A 17,747-nucleotide genomic window follows, 5' to 3' on the forward strand; every position below is an offset into this window, starting at 1 on the left:
CAGTCACTCAGCAGTCAGTTGAGCTGATCTGTAATTTTTCACTTAGCATCTGAGATGCTTCTGCTGAACAGGAACAGCACAGTAACAGTGGATTTCCCAAGAAGGTGCCTCACTGATCTGGCAGATAATACATTGCTGCGATGTCTTTAGAGTTTGTCAACAAGCTGGGAATGCCTCTTGTTAGCAGACTGGAGAAGAGGTCAGAATTTGATTTCAAACAATGGCACCAATTCTTCCACCTCATTACAAATTTGAAATCCAAGGATGAAATGACTTTAATGACTGTGTTTCCTTGACATAGCTCTGGGTCTGATTTTCCGGAGGGTCACAGTTAAGGAGGAGGAACTAAAACAATTTGAAACCATGTTGTAGGCAATATAAGCACTGCATGTGGATGCAAAAGCATACTATTGGCTCACGCACAATCAGCAAAGAATTTCCCATAGCTTTGTCCTTACTCCTTTACTTTTCATTTTTTACAACATCTAACTGAGAAGAGTTTATTTGGAGCAGAAATAATGCTTTACTCATTCTAGCCCTCATGCTCAAAATGATTATTAGGAGTGGTAGAGTTCATTAGAGCCGGGATTCTCCATAGCTATAGAAATGAAAGGTTTTAGAACCTTCCAGCAGTGGCCTGGCATGTTTAACAAGATCCAGACTGTGACTTCAGTGCCATTTGGATAAAATCAGTACAAATACTTCCTATCAACAGAGACAACTGATGATGGAAATCAACCAGTCAGGTGTGAGCGGGGTTTTGGGGTAGGAAACCTGAGGTCAGAATGAAGAGAGAGGCTCAAACTATTACTAGGAGAAGAAATAGGCTACTTTTGCCTCTGACGTTATGAGCTCTAATTCTCTAAGTAAAGGAAAACCTTGAGAAAACATCTTAAAAAGAGCATTTTTAGAAGCTGGGAGCTTATATGATACTTTGAAGTGCTACCTGTAGGTATCTGTGGCAGCCTGGATCTCAGAGTTGTTTATTCACTTAAGATGAGAATATTATTGTGGTCGATTATAGCTATTTGAGGACCAAGTGTGCACAAGCAGTTCCACCCAGATACTGTCATTGCATCATAGCAACAGTGGCTCTAAGTCTGAAAACAGCTGCATATCCCAATAATTTCATGTGTCCAAATCTTCTCATTAGTTTTAATATGACATTATCAAAAAGAAGGCAGGGGGATGGAGCTGCTCCATGATCTTGACACTGATTGCATAAAAAAGTTTGGAAGGACTTCTGCTGAATATGGCTGTTAGAAGTGAGTAGTGTGAAAAAAGAGAAGAAATACATATATATATTTATATTGCTTTTGATATTTTTACTGCATTCTCAGAATTCAATAACATTTTTCTTCTTAAATTCATCTTTGCATTTCTTAAGTCCACAGTGAACTACAGATCCATTTAGAATTAAAAAGAAATAAATAAGCTTTTGAGTCATAAGCATAAGCTTTAATATTTTCTACTGAGCTTTAAAATCTTCATGGAATGTCTTTAAGTAACATATGCCTCTGATCTTCATCTGCATGTTTTGTTTCAAGAGGAAATTTCTACCTACTAAAAGAAGCAAGCTTGCCATAGGTTGCCAAAACCCATTACACTTAAAAGTTCAGGCTGACATCCATCCATAAATTAGAATGTCTTGATACATTTGAGATTTGTCCCCCAGTAGTGTGACATAGTGGCATGCCCTCAGCCTTAACATTTAATTTTAATATTGAACGTGCTGCTTTTTGATGGCTTGTGTCACAGCCTTCATGTAATTTAAATGCAGTTTTAAAAAAATTAATTCAGTTATGAGCAGTGGAGTTATTAATGCTGCTTTGTGTGACTAAATATATATGGACACATATGATTCTGTTTCTTTTAAGTCACTCTGAAATGAATTCTGCAACTTCTGATAACCATGGTAGACAAATGCTAAATGAAAATCAATCACTTCAATTTAAATGAGCTGAGCTCGCTGTCTTTCTTAAGCAGCCTCTGTCGGACAGCTAACCAGATGATAAGTAACAGTTTCACTGACCTATAGCCTCTGAATGTTTAACATAACCCACTAAGGACAGCATTTCAATTACCACTGCATTGCTTGTACTCTAGGGCTCTGCACTGATCATTCATTTTTAAGGATTGCTTTCTTTCTGATGCACATTTCTATCTCTAGTTTTCTTTCACACTGTTGCTCTTTTTCTTTTTTTTTCTTTTTTTTTTTTTTTTCTTTCCTTTTTTTACTGCACATAATAATTCAAACTATCCAGTAGGTATCAGTTCGATTAAATTCAAGAGGATTGTTTTTTCATTATCACACTTTTTCCACTGGAAACAACAGAAATCCTTTGATGGTCTGAAATACAAATTCTCGTACAGCATACAAAACATTACTGTATGACCAGAGAGGGTAGATGCAGATGCAGATGCAGTATGTGTCAGCCGGTAGAGCATTTCATATCTTTCTGTACCAAAGCTGGTAGGTGATATTTTATGCTATAAAACCTGCTAAAATTTGAAATGGTTGTAAAACGATGGACAAGTATCTTTAGGAAGTTGTAGAAAATGATCCCAGAAAAAAGTCAGTTGTTTAGGGCTTAACGTTTTCAAAAGAACCAAAAGTTTCTCAGGATGTTACTCAGTTCCAACAATGGACTTTTCTAGCAAACCTCACATCCTCCCATTTTAACAAACTGTAGTGAATCTCTAAATCATATAAATTCTGTGCATTGCCACTAGGAAACAACTGCTTACCCCAGGAAAGAGGTATTACATTGTAGGGCATGTCCTTCTGTCCATTCTGCTTCCTTTCTTCTTCCAGTGCTGTCTTTTGGCCTTGTTCTTGGCTTTGCTCCTTACTTGTGTGGACTGTTGCATTTGTCCTCGCTTCTGCAGAACTTTGGTCACTATCTTGAATTTAGAGTGCCTACCACAGTTGAATCCCAAGAAGTTGTAGGTCATGCATATAATTTTATTAATAAAATAAAAATGGCTACAAACAAAGGCTTCTGCCCTCTCATAGCCACTTTGAGGCTCAGGCAGCTGATGGGAATGACCTTTTATTTTTGCAGTCATTTTCATAATGATATTCAGGGTCAGGCCCAACAACCAATCTGCCATGCATTAGTAGACATCAGTTCCCTTTGGTAATACGAGATAGATGTACCCCAAGCAGATGGTCAGAGATCATAGGTGGCTAATGAACTTGGTGGAGCATTTTATTAAGATTACGGTGGCAACAAAATATGTTTTTCCCCTCTGATAACAGCATTGCTAACAAAAAGAAAAGAAGGGCACATAAAAGATGAGGAAGATGCAGTGGATTGTGTTTCTGTTGGATCTAGAAAACTGTGAAATCTGGATTTAATTTCTCAAATCAGATTGCATTAGAAGTGCAGTGTGGTCGGCAGAGTAAAAAAAAAAATCATACTGGTCTCTTGGTGTTAATTGAAGAAGTGACACAGCGTTACTTCCATCCTGATACTTGTTACTGACTCTACCCTTTGAATGATTTCTATATGTCAAATATATTAAAGCTAGTTAGCATCCTCCACATTTTGGTGAAGAGAAAGAAAATCTACAAAAGAACAAATTTCACTAAGTTTGGCCTTGCAAATGCATACCAGGGACTTGTGCACATGGTGCCATGGATTTGCACCCCTTAATCACAGCACATTACAGAGTCATGCTTATTTTCCTTGGAAGCCCTTCTTGCTCCTAGCATTTGTTTTTTGGGGGTAGATGCATGTAAAAGCATTCAGACCTACTGAACCAAAATCTTGTTCATCCTTTTTTTTTCCCGCCAAACTGATTGTATGCCTTCATGTCTCTGTGGAACTGACCCTGGGAATATCAAAGCCAATTGCATCTGTCTAGCACTTCTCCTAGTCAGGGCCAAATCAATCAACAGCACAAAGCCATAGAGCTTTGGAGAGTGCTTTATACGATTTCACGTGCTTAATTCTTGCCAAGTATAACATATTTTTCCTGAATAAAAGCCAGTTCTCTCTGCTAGATAAGCATTACAACAGTGGCTCAAACTGCAAGCGGAAATTTTGTCTTTTAAAGATTTGAGTGGTCTGTGTCACAAGTATTTGAGAAACATGATCACCTACTGGCATAGAACTCTAGTTCAGCTCATCCAGCCTGTCCACACTCAGCCTGCATGGAATGATGCTAGTTGGAAATTCCCCACAATAACCAATCCCTAGTGAGGGAATTTGCCTCCTGCTTTTGATTCTTAAAATCTAGAATCATAGAATAAGATCATCTAGTCTGACCATTTATGCACCACCACCATGCCCACTAAAACCATGGCACCAAATGTGGCCAAAGGGCCACATCCCATATTTCGATTGTTTTGAGTATGGACTTCAAAGTTTTCTCCAAGGCTTATCTGAGGAGCAGAAAATATAGCTGGTCTTCAGCTGCAATGTCATCCATTACATCCAATTCATACGGTGGTCCACGTGTTAGAAGTCATGATAATTGTGCATGCTGTTGATTTGTATCTGTAACTGCCACTTTGATAACAACTTGTAACTGCAGTACTGAAAAATACCCTTGATTTAGGCTTTCACAATTCAATTTTAACATATTTCAATAGTTTAAGGAAGATAAGCAGAAAGAAACCTTTCAATTACCACTCAGATGGTTATTGTAAGTGGAGGGGCTGTGAGCTCTCTTCTTGGGAGTGTTTTAACATTTTGGGTGTTCTTTTTAATATTCTGCCTAGTTAAGTGGAACATAATTCCTGATCTTGTAAGAAGAAATACTAAGGAAGAAGGTTACTATGACAGAGTAGCATTAGGATGAGAGCTGATTTAGTACATATCATGCACAGAAGATCAGCAGGGATGTATGTGCTCATGGGTATATCTTGATGCTTCTAGCATTGAGTGTGGTGGTCCTCTCCTGGAGATTCTTCCAACTGAACTATGCACATTTTTACTAAGAGCATGAAGACAATTCACATCTCCTAAAGGTCTTCCCACTGTCCTTTTCTTTCCCAGCCAGGATTGTGGAGGTTTGCATAGGCTGAAAACAGCTGACACCTCTTTTAGGCTGCTTCCCAGTCTGCTGTCTCCACCAAGATTACAACACAGACATAAATGCTGTTGATTGGAGTGAGGCTATAGAATAGACTGTGAACAAAAGCAGGAGGAAGATACAACAGAAACAGAAAGCATATCTTCCAACTGGTTAATTCTTGAACTGGTTAATTCTTGATTTCCACTCAAAAGCTGAGTGGCCTAGCAACTGGGCCACTGCCACACATCAGAACTGCAGGTCTGCTAAAGGCAGGCTGCTCTGACCAAAGCAGCAGGGCTTCCTCCAAGCGACAGGGGTGGTAATTAAGATATAAGAGAGAGGCCAGCAGGTTTCTAATGGTTACAGTGTCTGAGGAGGATGATGCAATAAAGAATGAGGCCAGTGATGGTATCTGACAATTTTTAGGAGATGATGTGAACACCAACTAATGAAGGCAAAAGCATTTACAGGATGGGGGGAGCAGAGATGTCTCTAGTGAGCCCTGTGAACAACAGCCAGAAAAAGAAGGGTAAATGATGTGGGTGGAAGAGTTCACATTCCATTGTTAAAGGACAAAAATGGGAGAGTTCAATTCTAAAAGGAGAGACAAGCACATTTGGCCCAAGAGAAGAGTGATGTAAATAGATTTGTTCCCATAGCTCTGTCAAGTGCAGGTGTTACTTTCCACTACCAGGGGTCCTACTGCAGTATCATGGTCAACTCTTTACTAGAAAACAGAATCAGGTACTATATTTAAATGCTAGAGTTTCTTCCCTGTGATAACACTACACAAGAGTAATGCCACACTGGTACATGGAAAATTCTAATCAATAAAGAACATTTTTCGTGGAACTTAAGTGACAGAGATTTTACCCTGTCCGTAGTATAAAAATAAAATGAAGTTAAATCATATGCTAGACTATGCTGACCTATACAGAGTCATATGTATTTATAAGACATCAGCTGCCTAGTGTCAGAATATTGTGGCTTGTGGTGCTTTCTGCTTATGATTGCTCTGAACAACAATTAGCATTATTCCTGTCTCCTTTACTCACTCTATGAGGCCTATGCCATGTGCCTCCAAGGCTCCTTAGAGACAAGGTGATGGCAACATTGGTCAGTGCACTTGGGAGAGGGCCAGATGCTTGAGCTGACTGCAGCCCTTGTCAGCCTTAATGACCTGCAGTTGACACCTCCTCCTAGCTGCCTTCCTTCAGTGTACAAGTACTTCATTGGAATAATTACAGCCTGTCATCCTCCGTTTCACACACACACTCCTCTTAGCCTAGACAAACAAGAGACATTTGACTAGATGCTCAACTAACTCTCTGTGTCTGGGCTTCTGTGTGTGTACACATGTATGCAGTTTACATGCACGTAAACATTCAGTGCTCAGTGTAGTGTTAATGGGTAAATTACACTAGTGAGAGTCAGAATGCCCCACTGTCCCTCCTGGTCCCTATCAGATTTAACTCAGTAGGAAGGGCTTCAGCCTTCTTCAGAGCCCAAGTATCATAGAATCTTAGAATGTTCTGGGTTGAAAAGGACCTCAAAGACCATCTAGTTTAAATCCCCCTGCCATGGGCAGGGTCACCAACCACTAGGCCATGCTGCCCAGAGCCATGTCCAGCCTGGCCTTGAATGCATCCAAGGATGGGGCATCCACAACCCCCTTGGGCAAAGTAGACAGATGGGGTCTTCTGTCAGCTCTACCACACTCCACAGCTCTGTTCCTCTCCTGACTGTGGGTCTCAAGAACACAGAGGAACCTCTTAATAAACCATAACCAGTTCTCTTTGGATTTGGCAATCCCACGCCCAAGATATATTGAATTTGAGAGCTATGCAGGTGCTACTTGAAACATCATTTTCTGCCTCCCTGGTTCTTCCATAAGCAGTAGATCACAGAATCCCAGAATATCCCAAGTTGGAAGGGAACTATAAGGCTCATCAAGTCCAACTCTTGGCTGCATACACAACTACCAAGAAATCAAATTACATTTTTGAGACTGATGTCTGAACATTTTTTCAGCTCTAGCACCTTAAGGCTGTGAACACTGCCCTGGGGAGCCTCTTCCAATGCCTGATGCCATGTGGTGAAGAAACTTTTCCTAACACCCAGCCTGACCATCCCCTGATGCATGATGTTTGTCTGGTCCTGTCACTATTGCCAAAAGGAGTAGCACCTGCCCCTCCACTCCTCATTGATGTCCTTAGTATGCACACAGTTTTCACTGAATTGTGAGATAAAACTTTAAAGTTGTTTTAGTGGAAGATCGTTAAGCAGTTTGGAAGAGATGACTCATATCTACTTAGCACATTTTCTCCATCCCTGCTTTTACTCCTTGGGCATCCATACATACCCCAGGACAACACACATCTTTGAGTGGATTGGATCCTGTGGGATTGAGGGGTCAATTGTATGGAGACAAAGAAACTCAAGGTAGAACAGGCATGACCATGTGTATGCCCCATCTTTGCAGTGTTATGTGAAGCACCCTGGCAGCCATGAATTAACTTTTTCTCTGGCTGGTGGACCAGATGCAAGAGCTACAGACTCTGTATTGAATAGGTAAACATACATAGACCAGAAGAAATCAAGCCCAATAAAAAGCTGCCGTGCAGAATCAGCCTTGGATTATCTCATCTTCACTAGTTAATCTCTAAGGAGATGGCATGCTTCCTCCTCACCCCTCTAAAAGAGCAACCTGGGATAGGAACACAAGATATCAGGGCTTCTGTGATCTGAAATCTTTCTCTGGTCAATTAATTTCACTCTCACACTGACATTATTCAATGTAGATCTCATCCATCGGAGAGATGCATTTTTTTTTCCCAGTACATGCCTGGAGGTAGTTTTTTGTTTGTCTGTTTTTTGTCAACTATTTATTTAACTGGACATCACCTAACAAAATGAGGTTGGCAGCTATAAAATAAGTGGTTAGTAGAGAAAACAACAGCAACCACAGGAAACCATGCTCTATATTCACCGGAATGTTTGGCTTAGGGTATGTCCCTCTGGTTATGATTCACTGTCCTGCAAAGCCTCCAGTAAGAGACATCTTCCTGAGTAGCTATCACTGTGCTATTATTACTGCAGAACCTCTACATGCAACAGTGAAAGCAACAGGAGGTAGTTTTATCTTGCTATTAATGGCAGATTCTATTACATGTATTTGGATGGCAGTGTTCTCAGGCAAGTAGTAAGATAATGATGACTGGTGAGAGAGGAAGTGCTGAATTTCTTCCTGGTGTGAGTGGATACAGATTTGTTTATATTAGTGGTGAATTCAGTCCTATGCATTTTAAGTTCTTGAGGCTGATTTTTTCCAGACACACTACTTAAATCCTTTTTAAGGATTCTTCAAGCTGTAAGCCAGTGTTGAGCCTGCTTTACTTTCAAAGCTCTGCTTTGGGAAGGTACTATCAGCAGATATTAATTACTGAACACTATACCTTCTGTAAAAGTTGTTTCATCTCTGGAAAATGACCTTGCTAGAAGAGTGAGAGGGAAAGAGAGACTTAGAGTGCCTCCTGAGATCAAGTGGAGTGATGCGTATCAAGAGAAGACACTAAAGATTTATTGTCTGTGGCAAAAGAAACACAGATCTCTGCTTCTGCAATAAATGTTTTTGACATCATACAACTATAAAGAACGACTAGATACTGTAGGTTAAAAATCTTTCACTGAAGGAAATAATAGATGTTTTCACAGGGGTGTTTATATGAAGAGGTCTGACTGTTTGGCTGTTTAGCTTTGTTGGTCCTGAGAATTTTGTGATGTCTCTGTTGAGTCATTTTCACGTTAAAAGGCAGATGAATAATCATAAGAGAGGATACTAAGAATTTATCTGAGACCAAGAGAGAATGGAACTGCACTGTTACTCCTGCATTTTGACCAAGAGCCCCACTAATGCCTGTGTCAACAGAAGAATGAGTGTGACTCCCACACTGTCCTCCTCATCTGTCTTGCAGAAACTTTGCAACCACCTCATTTTTGTATGCATTGAAGCAAAATGGTTACATACAGTTCATAACATTAAAATTTTACTTTTTGCTTTTTGAGTTGACCAGAACATCAAGTTTGGTCAATGAAAAATCAACTCAAAACCCAACTTTCCTAAACAATGGGAGACTAAAACAAGTGAGTTGCAAGCAGGGCTTTCTACAGAAGGCAGCTTTCTTTTGATGTCAGTAACAAACTTCAAAAATCTCAACTATTAACTTTATCCAAATCTATCCCTGGCATTTTTGCTTTCTTTTTTTCAGATCAATTTGTGCAGCACTACACTTGTCTTACAGTGCAACTGCCATTGCTTAGTCAGCTTGACTGTTTCCAGGAAGGACTTAGAGGTCCTAGTAGGTGAAGAACTTCACACGAGCAAGCAGCATGCACTTGCAGCCCAACAAATATCCTTGGCTGCATCAACAGAGGAGTGACAAGCAGGGCACATGGGAAGGGATTGTTCCTCTCTGCTCTGCCCTGAGTCTCATCTCTCACTTTTATGAATGCCTCTGTTGAACTGGAGAGCAAGGCATTATGGCCAGAGAGCTTTTAGATAAATCATAATTAGATACACATGCAAATACACCAGCAAGGCCTGGGCGCACAATTAGGCACCTAATTATGTTGAAAATGCAATTGCACACTTATCTAAAATGGCCATGATTCTTCTGAGGCTGCCCAGTTGTTTCTGTCTCATCCTCCAGCAAGTCTCCATGTCCACCTGTTGAAAATGTCACTGTCTGTCTTAAAAAGCATTCACTATCCTGTCCTTCATTCAGCACCAGCCATTTTGGAACACAGGTGACTGCTGGTCAGAGTTTTTACAAAGGGTTTTCGCTGCACTCTGACCCAAAGCATCCCCTGTGTTGGTCTCGCTTTCTGCTCAAAGGCAACAGTGCTGCACAGGGTTGAATGGAACAGGCTGCAGCACACCAGTGTATCTACTGCACTGCTCAGCTTGGTGTCATCTGCAAACTTGTTGAGGGTGCTCAATGGCCATCATCTGTGTCATTGATGAAGATGATGAAGAGCATCAGTCCCAAGACCAACCCTTGAGGGACACGGCTTGTGACTGGCCTCCACCCTGACACAAAACCATTGGTTGCATCCAGCCAACCCATTCCTAATCCATCATACAGTCCATCCTTCAAATCCATACCTCTCCAATTTAGAGAGAAGGATGTGGTGAGGGACCATCTCAAAGGCTTTGCAGAGGTCCAGGTAGATGACATCCATCGCCCTTCCCTGTCCACTGAAGCCGTCTCTCCATCATAGAAGGCCACCAGATTGGTCAGGCAAGATCTGCCCTTGGTGAAGCCATGCTGGCTGTCTTGAATCACCTCTTCATCTCTTGTGCACCTTAACACAGCTTCTAGGAGGATCTGCTCCACGATCTTCCCAGGCAAAGAGATGAGGCTCACTGCCCTTTCTCCTCTTGCCTATGTACCTGTAGAACCCCTTCTCGCTATCTTTCACATCCTAGAAGATGACGTAGTGATATTTCTTCAGAAGGAGAGACTGTAGCACAGGAGGAGTATTCATGACAGAGTTCCAGAAGTGTCTGGACAACAGTCTCAGACATACGGTCTAATTTTTGTGTGAAGCCATGAGTTGGACATGATGATCCATTTAAGACCCTTCCAACTTGGGATACTCTAGTCCTGTGGTGTGCATGCAGGGCATCAGTCTGTAGGGAACCAGGCATTGCTGAATCGGTTTCTTGTGGAGCTGCTTGTTTTTGAGGAAATAAAAGTAGTGTCCTCAGAGGGTACTGAAAGAGAGGAGGACTTGGTAGTTCCCATCTCTGGCATCAGGCCAGCCTTGGCTTTTATTTAGCTATTTTTTCTCTTTCTGCTGTTGCTTCTTTTTCTTCTGTTAAACAAGGAAAAGAGGGGGAAAAACCCGGCCAACTGCGATTTGTGATTCAGCTGACAGACAGCGTGTGATGGAAATTACAGCTCGGCTGATTCTTCAGAAAAAAATGCCGTTTAAAATAGCATTGTCACAATTCGGGGACAGCACTTTCATTGCAGAATTATCTGAGAACATTGTCAATATCACAGTGCTCTGGGATTGTAATTTTTCATCCACTGCTTGGTCTGAACTGGCTTCTGATCAGCAAGGATCATGTGCAAGAATTAGCATTTTAAAAGCAAGATGAATGAACTAAAAGGTAAAATTGACAACTGGGGGAGAACAGCTTTATCCTTCTCTCTTAAGACGGGATGGATGATGCAGTTTAGAAAGTGGGGAAAAAGAATAGAAAAAAAAAAAAAGGAAATAAGGCTGGGTATTTATAATTCTGAGTGTTTGTACACATGCACGTTCTTGCCTTTAAGGAAGGAAAAGGATAAGTGTGTTGCTTAGAGGTCAGAGTCCCCAGCAGGGCCCCAGAACCCATCCAGGATCAGGAGACACTGCAGTAGCACACTGGAAGACATGAAAGGTTTTGCCAGCAGTGGTGGATATGCTTAATGTGGTTAAGAGCTTAACGGCCTATTGAAGTTAAATTGCAAATGCATCCCATATTGTACCAACGTCTTCTGTCTGCCCGCAGCCCTGTAAACTGCCTTTTCAAGCCACAAGTCTGCCTGCCCCTCGTGGTACTCGCTCAAGTGAAAAGCTGGCTTTTAGTTCTCCAACCACTATATTTTAAAACTTGCCATTTACTGGGGAGAAAATGATGAGAGAGACGAGTGAGGGTGGAGATGATTTTGTCTCTGCTTAGTTCTATATATATTTTTTATCCTTTCTAGTCCTTGAAATGCAATATTGTAAATTTCAGAACTTTTTTTCTACTACTGCAGCATTTTTTAATGTTCAAGTGTAATTATTTTTAATAATAGTACCAGGAGAAATGATTCTTGCATACTGCTCAATATATTAAGCATCTTGCATGAGAAAGAAGTGGCCTTTAGAATAAAGCAGTCACTTCTCCTTTTTAACACCATGCTAATTCCTCTGAAGAAGGATGTGGAACTGAAAACTTTATGTGGAAAGCTACTTCAGATCTTAACTGGCTTGAACTGAATATGGGAAAACTGCATTTCTGAAAAGATTCTGCAAGGCAGATTGGTTGCCTTTGCTTCATTTTTCATCCCACTTGTAATGGTTGAGCCATACAGTTAAGAAGAGTTTGCCTTTCATTCTTGTCATTATAACCATTGCTAAACACTGAGGAAACCATGGGAGAAAAAAAATCCAAAGTGTCACATTTTCTCTGTTTCGTGCCATATTTCCAAAGAATGTTTCCATGTTCCAAAAACCCATCAAAAATTCCAACAGTTCTTCTGGATCTCATTAGCACTATAGTTAGGAATCATAATTCTACTTGAGAAAGCCAGGTTTTCTGCACTTGGATCCAGATTCTGTAGGTGGAAACTAGAGGGTAAGTGAATTAGAGGAGCATTGGGACCTGAAAGTGCCAGTCAGAAATAAATACTTCAGCTTTTGTTGGTTTGAGAGAGATGATAAAACTTAGAGTAAAATACTTGCCCTGTGCTACCAGAACAAGCTGAGTACTGCTGCTAAGCAAGGGGGCAAAATCTCTTGCATTTTTTTCTACTCTCCAGACTTCCTCATTTGTTATTATCTCTCTATTATAGAGGAGAAATGGGCACTGTATTTTCTTATTGTCAGTACCAGGTCTGTAGTGATTTATTCTTGTACTTTGTAACTGAATTAAAATCTTAATTAAGCTTATGCCACTTTTTTCTTCATTTTAATTAGGTATAGCCAAATCACTTGTCTGTGGGAGGAGGAAGCAAGGGATAAAGAGCAGAAACATTTTTTTCCTGGTCTGTAGTAGTGAAGTCTTAATGAGAATATCCTCTCAAAGAGATATCAAAATATTTTTATTCTTCTTTATTAAGAATTTATTCCCCTAAAAGCCTTGAGCCTGATGGCCAGCTATGTCTGATATCATCTACTCAGAGAATTCTTCATCAAGAATACTGGGGAGTCACTCACTACGTAACATCTCTGGCTATTCTGACTCAAAGGCTTGCAACAAATCAGGATGGTTCTTGGGGAAGAGGCTTTGCAGGCAGCTGAAAATCCAGCTGCTGTCTTTCTGGCTGAATGCATTGGGCATGCATTGTGCTGAGCCTTGTTCATCAGCCCAACCAGCTCCATTGTTGGCTTTATAGCCAGGCTCTTACCATCTCACAGTAGCATATCAGAGGGAGTGATGTTGTAAATGAAACCTCAGTACTTCACAGAAATCTTATTTTGGAGCATTTCCTGCTGTTATCTGCTCATTCAGCTTCCACAATTCTTTCTTACTTCGACTGATACCTGGAGATGACCCATTTCAGCACTCAGTTTTTGATGTCTAAAATAAGCAGTGCTTTCACGTGGATCAATAAATCACAGTAAAACAAAGGAGCAGTGGAGCATGCCTGCATGAAGCTGTTTTGCCTGCAGTATGCTGCAGATGTCTGTCCTGGCTTGGCACTGCAACTGAAATCCAAACAGGTTAAAGCTGCATCTCCCCATATGCTTCCCTCAGACTTATCATGAGCTTCTCTGTCCTGCTTGTGTTTCAACAACACAAATGGTAAAGCAATTACAGGGTTTTCCATGAGCAAATTAGAAGTTTGGACTAAGCTCTCCTAAAATAACAAATGCTACCATCAGTGAAGTGTAAATCCACATCTTTTAGCAGTGAATGGATTTGTCTGGGCTTCCTTAAGCATTACCCATTTATTTTATGTCCCTTCCAAGGCTGCAGTTTGGTGTCAGTAGGGTGAGCTGGCCCTTTTCTGGGAGACCGCAACCGAGTTAATGCACTCCCCCAAAGGGCGGAATCTCTCCCTGCAAGGACTGGCAGCCTTCTGTCTGGTTTCAGCCAAACCTTTTTATCGGGTCTGCAGCTATAGCAGGGATAGGATTTCCAGTATACCTTAAATTCTCATTTTTCCTTTGTAATGCAGCTTCACAACTGCTACTTGTTACGAACATCAGCTTCTACAGTTTTCTTAAGAGTGTATACAATACCTTATTAATGAAACCTCGATTGAGGAGTCTTAGGAAGAAACTCTCAGTTGCTCATAAGTGTACGTTCCGTGCCTCTCCCCCTCTCCCTGGAAACATGAGGTACTCCTTTTGCTTGAATCAGCTGTTTACTGAGCAGCTTTGTTTAAAAAAGCCTGTCTCCTGTGGTCCTAACTAAAACCATTTCTTTCCACATTAACCTCATCATTTGAGTTTAATCTGTTCTATCTGTAGAGAGAGAAGGAGCTCTGGCATGTGATTGTTCCAATGTCCAAGTGGCAGACTTTCAAACATGTAAGCCTGTCTCTGCTGTGACAGCTCACTCCAATTAAGGCTGACACTCTGTCCTTAGCTCATCCTCCTGTGCAGAGGTATTGCAGCACATATGGTAACGTAACATCATGTGCTGATTTGAGACCTCTGCTGAACCTCAGAAGGAAAGGAAGAGAGGTGAGAATGGGTCTGGTCCTCCTCCAGTCTGTGATGTTGGGTTAGCATGCTTAGTGGACGTGTGTGGGTGGAGAAAAGATTGTCCATCTCCATAAATTCAGTCCAGACTGAAGGAGAGTGCACTTCTACCAGCAAATCTCACTGTGTTAGAGCGATAGGATAGGACTGAGATGTCCTAAGGGGTTTATGGGATGTGAAGCATTTCAGTGGGACTTGGAGACCTTAACTTCTTCTGTAAATCTCTTTCCTAACATTTGTATGTTGACGTTTTCTACTTAAGGGGCCTTTTGGCATCTTTTGCATTAATTTATAATGCTGTGTTGGTTGATTTGAAAGCACTGGCAGAACACAGCTTATTTTAAAAAGACACTGCTTTGAAATCATGAGTTCTTTCAATTTAGAGATAAACCACATGTCAGATTATGTCTTTTGGGTTTTGGGTTTGTTTTGTTGGTGTTTGTTTGTTTTTTATTATTTTGATAGAATTCATGGATGTGTTTCCTAAGAAAATCTTCCTGTATCCTTACTGTTTTCCATGTTTTTATGGAACATCAAACATATCAGTGACATTTTGTACACGGGGAACCTCATCTCCCTCTGCTTAACGGCATCGTAATGTAGCCCTGTTGATTTTAACAGGATTAGTTCAAGAAAAGAAATATCTCACCAGTGGCAGTTTCCATTCTGGCTAGCTGAAGTATTTGGTTTCTTTCAGTTTACAGCCTTACAGATTAAGGGAGCAAAAAGCCTGAGTTGTTAATTTGTCCGTGACAGCAAATAATATGCCAGTATTCAAGTACAGAAAAGGCTGTAGAGTTCAAAACCAGAAAACAGTGTATTTTCTTAATTCAGGCTCAAGGGACAACAACATATTGACAGTGGTCTCATACTTTTTATACTATATTCTGTATGTAATTAACAAACTCTGAAACCTCAGTCAGTTTGCAAACATGCAATTAGAAGCATGGGTTTTTTGGCTAACAAAGTGGGGTTTAATAGGGCAGTTTATTTCAATAAGGACTTACACAAACGATCGACTGGCTTGATTAAATTCTATTAAAACTGGTACTCGGCCCTTCAAACATGCCTGCGTCACTTTAAGTTTTTAACAATCATTTAGCTGAAATCTGCCCCTTACTGACTGCAGCTGAATAGATGTGAGCCATTTTAAGAATAGTCATGCAGCTACCTTCACTCATATAACTACATTTGTTTGAAAACGTAATTTGAAATGTAGCATCGTACTAATCGAACCTGGATTTTATTCTTCAAGAACGTTTCTATTTATAAGTTTATAATTTAACACTTTGGGGTTTTATTTTATTGTGGTTTCAACAACAAATAGTTTTCATCCTCATCAGTGACAGGATTTAAAAAGGCACCGATTTACCTGTACTGTAATTAAATTCATGCCTAAGTACGTGTGTGTCTCCAGCTTTAGAAGATAATTGTGCACACCTCATTGCTTTTTACTTCTGGATGATGCTGTGGTCATTTGCCAGGTAATTTCAGAAGGCAAGTTCTAAATTACCAGCCATTTCATAAAGTTTAAAATATTCATACCTAGCTGGGGGATGGCTGGGCATTTCCTCCACCCCTCCCAAACAGCAGCAAATTAAATGTTCATAAAAATACCTGAAACAATGGGGGAAAAAGTGCACACTTTGAAGTGCTCTTCAGGCAGCAAATTTTCAGTTTACTCCACCGTGCAACAAACAAGTTGTCACCATAGCAACAGCCACATAACTTGGTTTTTATATAACAAATGACAAAACCTAATTTCCTTTCCAAAATTTGCCCAATGAATTTACTGCATTTTTTTTCTAATCTTACTCAATCTACATGCACTGTACCACTTCCTCAGCCTTAAATAAGGGACTTTTTGAGATTATTCTGAGTTTTCTTTTTATTAAATAAAAGACTTAATCCAGAAATCTGAAATAGAATATAGGATGACTGTCATTTCTTTCAAATTTCTTTAGGCTTTTTTCTCCTCCTCTGGAAGATAATTCTAAGTATCTTTTCATGCAGTTGACTGCAATGGCGCAAAGCCATTGTGTGCTTCCAGTATCATAGAATCATGGAACTGTAGATGTATTTGAATTGGAAGGGACCCTTAAGGGCCATCTGGTCCAACTCCCTTGCAATGAACAGGGGTGCCTCCAGATACATCATGGTGCTCAGAGCCTCATCTAGCCTGACCTTGAATGTCTCCACTGATGAGGCATCTACTGCCTCTCCAAGCAACCCTTTCCAGAGTTTTCTCTCCTCCAGGCAGAACAGCCCCAGGTCTCTCAGCCTATCCTTGTAGGGGAAGTGTTCCAACCCTTGGATCACTTTTGTGGCCCTACTCTGGACATGCTCCAATAGATCCACATCTCTGCTGTAGTGAGGACTCCACATCTGGACACAGTCCTGCACGTGAGGTCTCATCAGTGCAGAGTAGAGGGACAGGATAACCTCTCTTGACTTGCTAACCGTGCTTCTTTTGATGCAGCCCTAGATATGGTTCGCTCTCTGGGAGTATACACTGCTGGCTCATGTCAGCTTGCCATCCATCAGTAACTCCAAGTCCTTTTTGGCAGGGGTGTACTCTATCCTCACATCCCAAAGATTGTACTGGTAAGGAGGGTTGCCACGACCCTGGTGCAAGACTTTGCATTTGGCTTTGTGGAACCTCATGAGGTTCACCTGGGCTCACTTCTCGAGCCTGTCTAGGTCTCCCTGGATGGTAGGATCAGCCTATCCTTCAAGTGTTAAATGAAGAAAATTGAGCATTAATGGAGGACTACTGAGTGACTGTCACCAGCTAACCAAGCTGCAGAGCTGCAGGTCTACAGGCCGAGAGCAGGACCATGGCTTGGTATAGATGCTGTTCTGGCTCATGATGAAGTTGTTAGCTCTCCTTCTTTTCCCTGACAAACCAAAACCAGAGACTGAGTTTGAAGAAAATAGTGGCATTTGATAGCATGTTTTTGCACATTTGAGTACAGCAGCACAGATCACACACAACTGACTATGCAAGGTGTAGACCCAGCATTTAGCTATGTAGAAGATAAGCAGAAAAACAGGGAGTAATCATAAACAAAGTAGCAAGGAAGGTTTTTCAGGTCTGAAGGTGGGAATCTACATGCACATCAATCTGTCTGTTTTAAATGAGTGACATTTTTATTGGTATTATGGGTGTTCACCTCGTATACAGTGTTCTGGATATTGTGGAGGTAGAGGGGAGGTTAATGGCCTTAGGCTGTACCATGGAAGGTTCAGGATAT

General features: G+C 40.9%; 1 protein-coding gene across 1 annotated transcript in view; it reads left to right on the plus strand.

The window, feature by feature from the left end:
* Positions 1–17,747, plus strand: part of ANTXR2 (ANTXR cell adhesion molecule 2) — a 102,152-nt gene that overhangs the window by 67,425 nt on the left and 16,980 nt on the right. The window lies entirely within an intron of this gene.

This window comes from Excalfactoria chinensis, chromosome 4 (assembly GCF_039878825.1).
Source record: "Excalfactoria chinensis isolate bCotChi1 chromosome 4, bCotChi1.hap2, whole genome shotgun sequence".
Classification (NCBI taxonomy): domain Eukaryota; kingdom Metazoa; phylum Chordata; class Aves; order Galliformes; family Phasianidae; genus Excalfactoria; species Excalfactoria chinensis.